We start from the raw sequence: 12,716 nt of genomic DNA, 5'->3' as shown, positions 1-12,716 counted from the left end.
TTTTATTCACAATCATTTACTTAAAGTACCTACTATATGCTAAACATTATTTAGCATAAATAACTTTGGTCCCCCAAAGTTGAATAAAGTACTACTCTATTTGCCCTCCTACTTGTTTCTAATGAAGTATGCAATGTAAGACAGTAACCACAAAAGGGGTCTTCATTCATTTGTAGCTAAACACAACTTAAGTGGATGGTTGATTTAGGACTGATTTACTTGTGAATCACACTGCTTATCTTAGGTGAGAATAAATATTGTGTATCTCCCTGCATTGGGTTTATTTCTAGCCACTTTTGTTGAGATATAATCTATATGCAGTAAAATTCACCAGTTTTAAACATAGAATTCTATGAAGTTTGCCAAATGTTTACATTCATATAACCATCATCACAATTACGATATAGAACATTTCCATCTTCCCCCAGATTTTTCTTGTGTATTTTTGCAGTTAATCTGCTACTCCCACTCCCTGGCTCCTGGCAGCTAATAATCTACATTCTATCGTTGTATTTTGCTCCTTCTAGGTTTTCATAAAAGCACAATCATGAAGTATGTGTTCTTTTATATCAGCGTAATTATCAATTGTGTTGTTGCGTATCTCATAGTCCATTTCTTCTAGGTTTTCATAAAAGTACAATCATAAAGTATGTGTTCTTTTATATCAGCGTAATTATCAATTGTGTTGTTGCGTATCTCATAGTCCATTTCTTTTTTATTGTGGAATAGTATTTCATTATGTGGATATATACCACAACTTTTTATCCATTCCCCAGTTGAGGAATAACTTGGTTGGTAGAGCTTTGAATTATTATGAATAAAGTTAGTCTGATTATTTACATTCAAGTCACTTTTGTAGACATATGTTCATTTGCTTGTATAAATATGTAAGTGGAATTGCTTAATTATTTGGTAAATGTATGTTTAACTTTACAGACACTGCAAAACAATTTTACAAAGTGGATATACCATTTTGCATTCCCCTCAATAATGTGTAATAGTTCCAATGGTACTACATTTTTGTCAATTCATGATATTGTCAGTCATTTTAATTTTAGTCATTCTAAAATGGATGTTAGGTGTGTGGTAGTTTTTAAATTCCTCTAGTATCTAGTACTCTAGATACTCTAGTATCTAGTGTAAAAACCAGTGATGCTTTCTTAGTCTATTCAGGACCCTATAACAAAATACTGCAGACTAGCTAACTTGTAATAATAGAAATTTATTTCTCATGATTCCGGAGGCTGGGAAGTCCCAGAACAAGCTGCCGGCAGAATTCAGTATCTGATGAGGGTCTATTTCCTAGTTCATAGATGATACATTTTTACTGTGTTCTGACATAGTGAAAGAGGCAAAGAATTCTCTAAACTCCTTTTATTAGGACATTAATCTCATTCATGAGGTCCTTTGGGACATCACTTCCCAATGACCCACTTTCTAATACTATCACATTGATGATAAGGTTCAGCATTAATTTGGGGATATACATTCAGATCATAGTTGACCACATTTTCACATGTTTATCTACCAAATGTAGGACTTTTTTTTGGTTATGTGTTTATCCATATTTTTTCCCTTTGTGTTTATTGTATTTCTTGTCCTTTTATTATTGAGTCAAAATTTCTTTGTATATTCTGGACTCAAAGCCCTTTCTTAGATGTATATTTTATAGATATTTTCTCTGAGTATTTGGCTTACGTCTTTTTGTTTTGTTTTGTTTTCTTAATAGTGCCTTACAAAGGACAAAAATTTTAATTTTGATACAATCTAATTTATCAAAAATTTAAATAAATTGTAGCTTCTTTTGGCTTAAGAAAGTGTTGCTAATGTTGCTTGGGGTAGGCACAGTGGCTCATTGGGCACCTGTAGTCCCTGTGAGCCTGTAGTACTAGCACTCTGGTAGGCTGGGACGGGTGGGTTGCCTGAGCCAGAGCGAGACCTGTTCTCTAAAAATAGCTGGGCATTGTGGCAGGCGCCTGTAGTCCCAGCTAGTTGGGAGGCTGGGGCAAGAGAATTGCTTAAGCCCAAGAGCTTGAGGTTGCTGTGAGCTGTGACATCACTCTACCAAGGGCTACAATGTGAAACTCTGTCTCCAAAAAAAAAAAAAAGTGTTGCCTAACCCAAAGTCAGAGGTATTTCCTTCTATATTTTATTTTAGAAGTTTTACTACTTTATTTTGAGTTAATTTTTGTATATGGTGTGGGTTATCTTGATATTCATTTCTTGGCATATGTCTCTAAAACTTATTCTCTGCATATTGACTTCTTGGGCATTTCTGTTGAAAATCATTTGGTTATATACTACTAACACTTTCTGGGCTCTGTTTTGTTCCATGTTTTGCATGTTTATGTTTATGTCAGTGCAACAGGGCTTTTGATCATAGTAGTGTAACTCCTCTGATGCTGTTTATTGAAACAGTTTTGGTTATTCTAGGGTCTTTGCATTTCTATAGATTATTTCTCGATCAGCTTATAAAAATTGACTCTTAAGATTTGTATGAGAATTATACAGATCAATATGGGATAAATTTGCAGCTTATTATTGAGTCTTCTGATCTACAGCATGATATATATTCCTGTTTATTTAAGGCTTTTACATTTTTTTCTTACAAATGGTATATAGATTTTAGTGTGCAGTTCTAGCAAATCTTACCTTAAATTTATCACTTTTTCATATATTTTGGTGCTAATGCAGATGCCATTTTTAAAATTTCACTTTATAATTGTTACAATTTAGAAATGCACCTAAATTTGTATACCCTCTGACTTTGCTAACCTTATTTATTCACTCTAGTAATTTTTGGATAGTTCTTAGGATTTTTCTATATAGGTGATCATGTATTCTGCAAATAAAAATTTTTATTTCTTTTTCCAATCTGGCTGGTCCTTCTCCTTACCTTATTACACTGATAACATCCCCAGTAAAGCATATACTGTAAAGTGAACATCCTTGCCTTGTTTATAGTCTCAGAAGGAAAGAATTTAGTCAGCATTAAATGTGATGCTAAGATTCTGAGGGATACTCTTTCTCAGGTGAAGAAGTTCCTTTCTATTTCTAATTTGTTAAGATCTTTATTTGTCTTTAAAGTTTCAGATTAATGTGAGGGTGCGAACAACTAGGTTACAGAGTTTGTATTTGTTAGGTAGAGTCTCTCTTGTAGTTGTGTCACATACTCAAGAGGTGTGACATATACCCTTATATTGTGCCACTTAAGTGGGAGCACACCCATCCCCCACTTTTCTCCCCCCTTGCCCTCCAAGATCTTCATTTTGAATTGTTTATTTTTCTTTTTTTGAATTGTTTATTTTTCTTACAGTGCTTTTTATGCATCATTTAGATGATTATATGGTTTTAGTTATTTTAATCTGTTAATATAATGAATTACGTTGGTTGATCTTCAAATGTTGAACTTAACTTTGCATTCCACATGGGCGTGAGGTGTTATTATCTATGTTCTTATGTGTAATTGCTTGAAAAAATTTTAAGGATGGCTGGGGTGCAGTGGCTCACAACTGTAATCCTAGTACTTGGGAGCCCAAGGCCAGTAGATTGCCTGAGCTCAAGGGTTCAAGACCAACCTGAGCCAGAGCAAGACCTCGTCTCGAAGAAATAGCTAGGCATTGTGGCGGATGCCTGTGGTTCCAGATACTTGGGAGGCTGAAACAAGAGAACTGCTTAAGTCCAAGAGTTTGAGGTTGCTATGAGCTATGATGCCACGGCATTCGACCAAGGGTGACAAAGTGAGACTCTGTATCAAATTTTTTTTTAAAGGTTTTTTGGCCAGATGCAGTGGCTCACGCCTATAATGGAGGTTGAGACCAGCCTGAGCAAGAGTGAGATACCGACTCTGCTAAAAATTTGAAACATTAGCCAGGTTTTGTGGCTGGCACCTGTAGTCCCTGTTACTTGGGAGGCTGAGACACAGGGCTCACTTGATCCCAGGAGTCTGAGGTTGCTGTGAGCTAGGCTGACTCTCTGAGAGCCTGGGCAACAGTGTGAGACTCTGTCTCAAACAAAAAGAAAAAAAAAAAAAAGGCTTTGTTGCATCTATAGGCACAAGATACTGATCTGTAGTTTTATTTTCTTGCGATGTCTTTTCCTAGATTTGGTAACATGATAATGCTGACCCCAAATAGTAAGTTGGAAAGTATTTTGTCCTCTTCAGTTTTCTCTAACAGTTTGTGTAAAATCTGTATTATTTCTTCTTGAACCACTTTGTAGAATGTACCAGGGAACTCATCTGAGGCCTGAAGTTTTATTTGTGGGAATATGATAGCATACAAATTTAACTTCTTTTATACATACAGGGCTATTCCATTTGTCTGTTTCTTTGTCAGTGAGTTTTTGTAGTTTATATCTTCTAAATAATTTTTCCAATTCATTGAAGTTTTCAAATTTACTCTCATAAAATTATTTTAAATGCTTTTTTATTAATCCTTTGATTATATGTAGAATCGAACGTTTCATATCTCATTTCTGATATCATTTTCTTTTCTTTTGTCTCATAATTATGATTAATGTGTTATTAATTTTATTGAACTTTTCAGAAATCAGCTTTCATTGATTTTTTTTCTTTCTTTCTTTCTTTTTTTTTTTTTTTTTGAGACAGAGTCTCACTTTGTCACCCACGGCATTCCAGCAACCTCTGGCTCTTGGGCTCAAGTGATCCTCTTGCCTCAACCTCCCAAGTATCTGGGACTACAACCACCCACAACAACATTTATCTATTTTTAGAGACGGGGTCTTGCTCTTGATCAGGGTGGTATCGAACTTATGAACTCAGGCAATTCACTGGTCTTGGCCTCCCAGAGTGCTAGGATTACAGGTGTGAGCCACCATGCCCAGCTCATGATTTTTTTATTATTAATTTTATCATTTTCTGCTATTAAGATTATTTTCTTTCTTTCCTTTAGTTTTGATATGCTCTTTTTCCTGTTTATCAAGGTTAATTTTAAATTACCAATAAACCTTTCTTTTGTAATGTAATTTTCCTATATGCAGTATTTTGGCTGTGTCCTACAACTAACATGAAAAAGCTAAAAGAATAGTGAGGTGAATGTTATATCCGTACCTTTGATTCAATAATTGTTAAGTTTTCCAATTAAATGAGCATTTTAAAAATCTTACACGTGTTCGAAATTTAAAAGTTTCATGCATTTATTTCAGCAGATAGATTTTCAGACATTCAGATGCATATGGGTAGCCTTTTGTTTCATACTACTTATGAAAGATACTAGTTTTCTTGAGAACAATTACCATCATTTAGTTGTTTTCAATATTTAACTTTCACATTGTAAGCCAACGTGGTTTAATCAGTCCATTTACTAACATACCAGGAACAAAATAAATGACGTAAATTTACCTACAAAATGTGAATGCATGATTATAAATTAATTAAAATTTAATTTTTTTTGGAATAAAAGAAAGCAAGTGTAAAAGTTCATTTATGGAAATACTTTGAAACCCTGATGTCTGAGTTAAGATGAAGTGTTGTCTGCTGTCATCAGCACTACCACAAGCTGGGGGGTGCAGGAAAAGTACATTATAACTTTGTTTAGACTCAGTTTGTCAGGAAGGAAAGGATGTACATATTTAGCTTGATCATCATTTTCTATTCACTGAGCCTCCAGAAAAATCAATTTGAAGTTCTTTCTTAGCATTACCATCTCCTTTCTCTCATGGTCCTATAACTATGGAGAGGGTCTCATTTTATAATGTGACAGAGGAGACCCATGTCAGAGATCCCCTGATCTCTCTTTACATACTTCTCCCTTAAGATATTAGACAATAAAAGGGATCTTCTTTTGCCGGGCATGCTGGTTCATGCCTGTAATCCCAGGCATGGGATTAATCAGTCCATTTAATTTTTTGGACTGGGAGGCCAGGTGGGTGGATTGCCTGAGCTCAGGAGTTCAAGACTAGCCTGTGCTAGAGCAAGACCCCATCTCTAAAAAGTAACCAGGCATTGTTGTACCTGTGACCCCAGCTACTCAGGAAGCTGAGGCAAGAGAATCACTTGAGTCAAGAGTTTGAGGTTGCTATGAGCTATGATGCCATGGCACTCTACTGAGGGCAACAAAATGAGATTCTGTCTCAAAAAAGTGGGGGTGGAGGAACTCGAGGATCTTCTTTTATGTGTCCGCAAGTGCAACCACATTTAGACTTGGACAACTGGAAAGACACTCCAGTGTGCATTATGACCCAGCTAGTTGGATTTTTTTTTTTTTTTGTACTGATTACTGGATCTTGAGCTCTCTTTGAGATGCTGCTAATACTTACATAAAAATTGAGTCAAACAAACATGATTATATTTCCTACCATAAAGGAGGAATGAGGGCAGTGCCAGTTGTCCCTGGATAGTTTGAATGATCTGTGGTATTTTGCATCAAAAATATTTAGAGGCTCGGTGCCTATAGATCAGCAGCTAGGGCTCCAGCCACATACACTGGAGCTGGCAGGTTCGCACTCAGCCTGGGCCTGTCAAGCAACAATGACAACTACAACCCAAAAATAGCCAGGTGTTATGGCAGGCGACTGTAGTCCCAGCTACTTGGGAGGCTGAGGCAAGAGAATTGCTTAAGCCCAAGAGTTGGAGGTTAATGTGAACTGTGACACCACAGCACTCTACCAAGGGCAACATAGACTCTGTCTCAAAGAAAAAAAAAGGGTCATTTAATGGACTTTTACTTCCATACGTGGAAAGGTAACTGCTACACAAAATGATCTCCCATTGTAAATTATTATACTGAATAAAGTGGTATATTTGCTGTTTTCAGGCATTGAATAGCAGGCAGCATGGGACTGTGATCCCTGATAAAAGGAAATTGGGCACTAAATTAGTCTTTCTACCTGGCAATTTCCAAATAGGAACACACAAACAAAATGTGACTCAATATAGAACCTATTGTTTTTGCTAAGTCAAGTCCAAAAGTCTTTAAAAGAATACAAGAAAATCTGGCACTCAACAGTGTAAAATCACTTAACCAGCATCCAATTAAAATGAGTAGACATGAGAAGAAGTAGTGAAACCTGACCAGGAGAAACAAACACAGAAGCTAAAGAATCAATGGAATAAGCAGACCAGGAATTTAAAAATTCCTTACAAAATTCCTTACAAAAATTATAAGTATGCTCAAGTACGTAAATCACTATGAACTTTTTTAGACAGACTGTGTTATGGTCCATTATTTTCCTTCCAAGAAACTGTCTATAGCTTCCTTCTAATTCCCCGTGCAAGTTTCAACTTGCTCGGTTTATCAATGTTGCTGGGATTGCTTCATTTATTTTCATCTGTGCAGATTAAACATTTCTTGATTTTTGTGTATCTCAAAAGTTTTGTAATGACTCACTTGTTTAAAGAATAGCATAAACATAATGAGATAAATGGACAGTATGAAGGAGAATGAAATGGAACTTCAAAATATGAAAAATAGAATATCTGGAATTATTTCACTAAATGAGATTGATAGTAGATTTAACCCTCAGAAGAAAAAAATCAGTGAACTTGAAGACATAGACATATACATAATTCTGTCTTCCTTTTATCTAAATTTCTCAAAGGAGTAGTTTGCATTTCTTGTCTTTGTTTTCATACTTTTGATTTCTCAAGTTGATATAATCTAGCTTATTTTATATCATTCTATTGAAATTGTTCTCATTAAGGTAAGCAGTGGCCTACTTCTTATTTGCCAAATTTACTATATGTTTTTTAAGTTCTTATCTTATGGGACCTATCTGTTTTGTATACTTAAAGAAGTTAATGAAAGGAAATACACATTTTAGACAGAAAATCTCATTAATATTTTGCATTCAGAGTAGTCTATTGCTTCTGTATAGCTTTATTACTTTAATAACTTCCTTTGGGAGAACTCCAAGGTAAGTTGTTTGTAAAACACCTTCCATTTTTATAGCACGTTCAGTCCCTGAAGTGTGCTGTAGGAGACAGAATAGACAGGCGATATTAAGGAAGTTGTAACCATCTGTAGAGTTGAGGATTACACGCAATGTACCAGATTGTCTAAGTAAGTAATATTTTGGCAGAATTTATCAAAAGGGAAATTTTCCTACTTAAGAGCATGTTCTTATTATATGTGTTTATGCTCAGTAAAAAATGTCTTCTAGAAGATATAATCCAGGAGTTTGACAAACAATAAGATTGCTTTATTCAAAAGGAAAAAGGCTTGAACTTGTCTCCATGAAGATTCAAAATAGCTGCTTTAGGAAGTCTGCTGCTTTGATTATTTATGGGTAATGGTTATGATCAAAAGATTTCTAAATGTATGGTCTGTTATTTTTCTATTGTACTTTCTAAGTAACTGTTTATTCATCAACCTTTTGGGTTATAATGCACATTTTTTTAAGTCTCAATAGAAACAAGCAAAATAAACATTACCATTTTGACCTCTTTGAAATAAAAATATAACACTTCTTTGTAATCTGATTATTTTCTGAGAATGTCTCATCATAAATAAATACATACTTTATTTTCCTTCGTAGTTCCTAATATGTAATTATGACAAATAATGGTATATTAGTCTTTATTAACTCATCATGACTGATGCCCTACTAGAATGTAAGCCCCATAAGACAAGGAATGTTAATTTAGTCATCAAACTGTCCTCAGTGGCTAGAAGATCTTAAAGTACAGTAGGGCTTCAATTAATGCTTGTTGACTGGAAGGAAAGGGAAGAAATCAAGGAAGAAAAGATGTCAGTGTCCTTGTATGGAAACTGAATACTTAACAAAAACAATTTCCAGTGTGCTGGAAAAATCTAGCAAGTAGGCTGGGCATAGTGGCTCACACCTGTAATCCTAGCACTCTGGGCTTAAGTGATTCTCTTGCCTCAGCCTCCCAAATAGCTAGGACTACAGGCACCCACCACAACGCCCAGCTATTTTTTTTTGTTGCAGTTGTCGTTGTTTAGCTGTCCCGGGCAGGGTTCGAACCCACCAGCCTTGGTGTATGTGACCAGCGCCCTACCCACTGAGCTACGGGCACTGCCCTGGGCTGATTATTTCAATTCACTCTAGGATGAGGTTGGGTTTTTTTTGTTGTTGTTGTTATTGTTGTTGTTGTTTTCTTTTTTTTTTTTTATTGTTGGGGATTCATTGAGGGTACAATAAGCCAGGTTACACTGATGAGGTTGGTTTTAATACGATTCAGTTTACTGTTGCTTCTCCTCTTTTACTTGGCTTGCTTCTCCCAGACTTGAAATTACGAAGGTCTTTAAAGGCCTTGCCTCCTCAATCCTGAATGTTGATCTAGCTCTGCTCTCTTAAGGTTCCTAGTCATGAAACTTTAGCTCTGGTGAATGTCTTCAAGAAAAGACTTGGCCTGTTTGTTCCTCATCATCACAAATATGGAGACATTTTCACTCCACATTTTGTAATTTCGGACCTAGTTCCTCACCTTTCCTTGCAGTCCTAGAATTCAGGAAATGTTTCCTGGGAAATCCAGGTTGAGATTCCTTAAGTTTTCAAATTTTTACTCTAGTCTCATGAACTTCTAAAAGCTTTCCTAGTTTTCCCCTTCCCCAGCAAAGGTCCTCTGCTTGGGCCAAGCTTGAATTTTTTTTTGTAGAGACAGAGTCTCACTTTCTGGCCCTCGGTAGAGTGCTGTGGCCTCACACAGCTCACAGCAACCTCCAACTCCTGGGCTCAAGCGATTCTCCTGCCCCAGCCTCCCCAGTAGCTGGGACTACAGGCACCCGTCACAATGCCCGGCCATTTTTTGGTTGCAGTTTGGCCAGGGTCGGGTTTGAACTCGCCACCCTCGGTATATGGGGCCGGCGCCTCACCGACTGAGCCACAGGCGCCGCCCCCAAGCTTGAATTTTTAAAAGTATATGTGGCTTCTTTAGTTGTTAAAGGAGAGAACTGTTTGGCCTCTGCTCTTCTTCCTCCATTACTCTCAAGGTGTAATCCAAACATGACTTTTCTGGTCCCTTCCTATTTATACAGCACTCATTATTTTTCTTTCTAGTTTTTCATTTCTGTACTTAAGCCTGAATTCTTGAATGAATTACCCTCTTTCTTTGTAGTGTTAAAAAAAAGAACACCTGAAACACTATCTATATCCTCCCCTTCGTCTATATAACTCACATTTTTCTTCTCAATCTGAGTTTAGAAACGCACTGTTCCCTGGTACCTTCTTCCCTCATCATACACACCCAAACCTGAGCTACATGTCTTCTTTCAGCTCCCGTACAACTTTTTTTTTTTTTTTTTTTTGAGACAGAGTATCACTCTGTTGCCCAGACTAGAATGCCCTGGCCTCAGCCTAGCTCACAGCAGCCTCAAACTCCTGTGTTCAAGTGATATTCCTATCTCAGCCTCCTGATTAGCTGGGACTACAGGTGCCCACCATGACACTTGGCTTATTTTTCTATTTTTCCTACAAAGTGGGGGGAGGGGTTTCCCTCTTGCTCAGGCTGATCTCGAGCTCTGGAGTTCAAGGGATCCCCCTGCCTTGGCTGTCCAGAGTTCTAGGATTATAGGCGTGAACCACCATCCTTGGCCTTAGAGAACTCTGAATATCCCTGATTCCATCATTTATCCTGCTACATTGTAATAGCTCACCTCCTAGCTTGCCTTTATCTCTGACCAGGCTCTGGAAAAGGTCTCTCTCTCTACCTCTATTGTGTGTAGTATTCCTATCTGGGAGCATAGTGCTCAGTATATAATAGACATTCTGTTGAGACAGAACCATAAAATTAAATTAATATTAAATATTTAATATTTAAGCGTTATGAATTAGGAGGAAATCTGAAGAGGAAACAATCTGTAAAAATCAAAATACTCTTTATTAAAAAAGTAATAAGTCCTTATAAGTTAAAAAGGGTCCTTCTAAAAATTAGAAAACAAATATGTGTACATGTTAAATAGGGACATGAAAAGATGGTTGCAAAAATGTTATGATGATTTCCATAGGATGGTAAGTTATTAAGTAATTTTTAGTTTACTTATACTTGTTTGTAGTGAACGTTTTCGTATCATCAGCTATAGAATCCAAAGCAATTTAATTGAGGTAAAAGACATGTGACTACAATATTTAATGCTCCATGAAGATTTGTTGAATGAAAATTAGTCCAGTCATTATTGAAGTAGATATGTTGGTCAAAGTTGAAGAATAAAATGAGATAAAAAGGATTCACAGAATAAATCTCCAGTTTACTCTATATATCTGGGTAAATACCAAGTGGATCAGACAATTCAAATTAAAATATGAAACCATACAAGTGCTGGGAGAAGAGATAAGTGAATAGGCTAGGAATGGGGAAAACTTTTCTAACTAATTCAATATTGAGAGGCAATGGTGAAAAAAAATTAAGCACAATAAAAAGACAAAAGAAAAACTAGAAGAAAAATTTATAATTTACATTAAATATAAATATACTAGTATCCCTAGTATGTAAAAAGCTTCTAAAAATAAGAGGAAAAAAGCCAACAACCCTATGTGGGAAAAATATGGATATCTCTTAAAAATTTGGGAAAAAATACTCAAAATCACCTAAAAATAGAGAAATGCAGAATACAAGTACAGAGAGACATCATTTTTCATCTGTCAAATTAGCAAAAAGAAAAAGAAAATTTGATAACATGCTCTATTAGTGAGCTTGCAGAGAAACATTCTCACATATTGTTAATTACCATACAAACCTTATGGAGGGGAGTTTGTGAGTTCCTAACAAAAATATATAAGCATTTATTCTTTTACACACCAATTCTAATTCTATTATTATTATTTATTTTTATTTTTTATTTTTTGGCCAGGGCTGGGTTCGAACCCACCACCCCCAGCATATGGGGCTGGCGCCCTACTCCATTGAGCCACAGGCGCCGCCCCCAATTCTAATCCTAAAGATCTAAATTGTAGATGCACTGGCAAAAATATGAAAAGACACGGTCTCAGGGCTATTCCTTGCATCATTATGTTTAATAACAAAAAATGGAAATAACCCAAATGTTTATTACTAGAGGATTAAACTGTGGTACATCTGTAGGATGGAATGTCATGAAGCCATAAAAATAAGTGAGAAAAAAAGGGAATGAAGAATATCTTTTTATAGTACTATGGAGCAGTCATCAAGAAACAAGTATGTTAAGTTTTAAAAAGTATATAAATATGCGTAGACAAAGCCTGTAATTCTAGGATTTTAGAAGGCCAAGGCAGGAGGGTTGCTTGAGGCCAGGAATTTGAGACCAGCCAGGACAATATGGAGACCCTGTCTCTACAAAAACTTAAAAATAAAAAACCAAATTATCTAGGCATAGTGGTGCACGCCTATATTCCTAGCTACTTGGGGGGCTGAGGCAAGAAGGATATGACTCCAGGAGTTTGTGGTTATAGGGAGCTATGATGACAGCAGTGCTCTTTGGCCCTGGCAACGGAGGGAGACTCTGTCTCAAAAAAAAAAAAAAAAAGATAGTGTGCTTTTGTTTACCTGAGAAAGAGGATGACATACATGTACAATTTTGCTTGTTTTTTTTTTAATTGAAGAATAAACAATAAAATTCAGCAAAATAGTTACTAAAACTAGGGATAGTAGATGAGTATGAAGACTACATTGGAGGAAACAGATAAAAAAGGTTTTTTGAATATTTTTTGTTGTGTAGATTTAAGTTTGAAGCCATATGAATATTTTATATAATTATAAAACAATTCAAATGAAAGAAAAAAATCCCCAAAACTCAAAAGTAAAAACAAAATAATTGAAT

General features: G+C 35.9%; 1 protein-coding gene across 1 annotated transcript in view; it reads left to right on the top strand.

Annotated features, from left to right (window-relative positions):
• Positions 1-12,716, top strand: part of COG5 (component of oligomeric golgi complex 5) — a 332,964-nt gene that overhangs the window by 212,376 nt on the left and 107,872 nt on the right. The window lies entirely within an intron of this gene.

The sequence above is a fragment of the Nycticebus coucang genome, chromosome 11 (genome assembly GCF_027406575.1).
Source record: "Nycticebus coucang isolate mNycCou1 chromosome 11, mNycCou1.pri, whole genome shotgun sequence".
NCBI lineage: Eukaryota > Metazoa > Chordata > Mammalia > Primates > Lorisidae > Nycticebus > Nycticebus coucang.
This window is presented reverse-complemented; position numbering and strand designations above follow the sequence as displayed.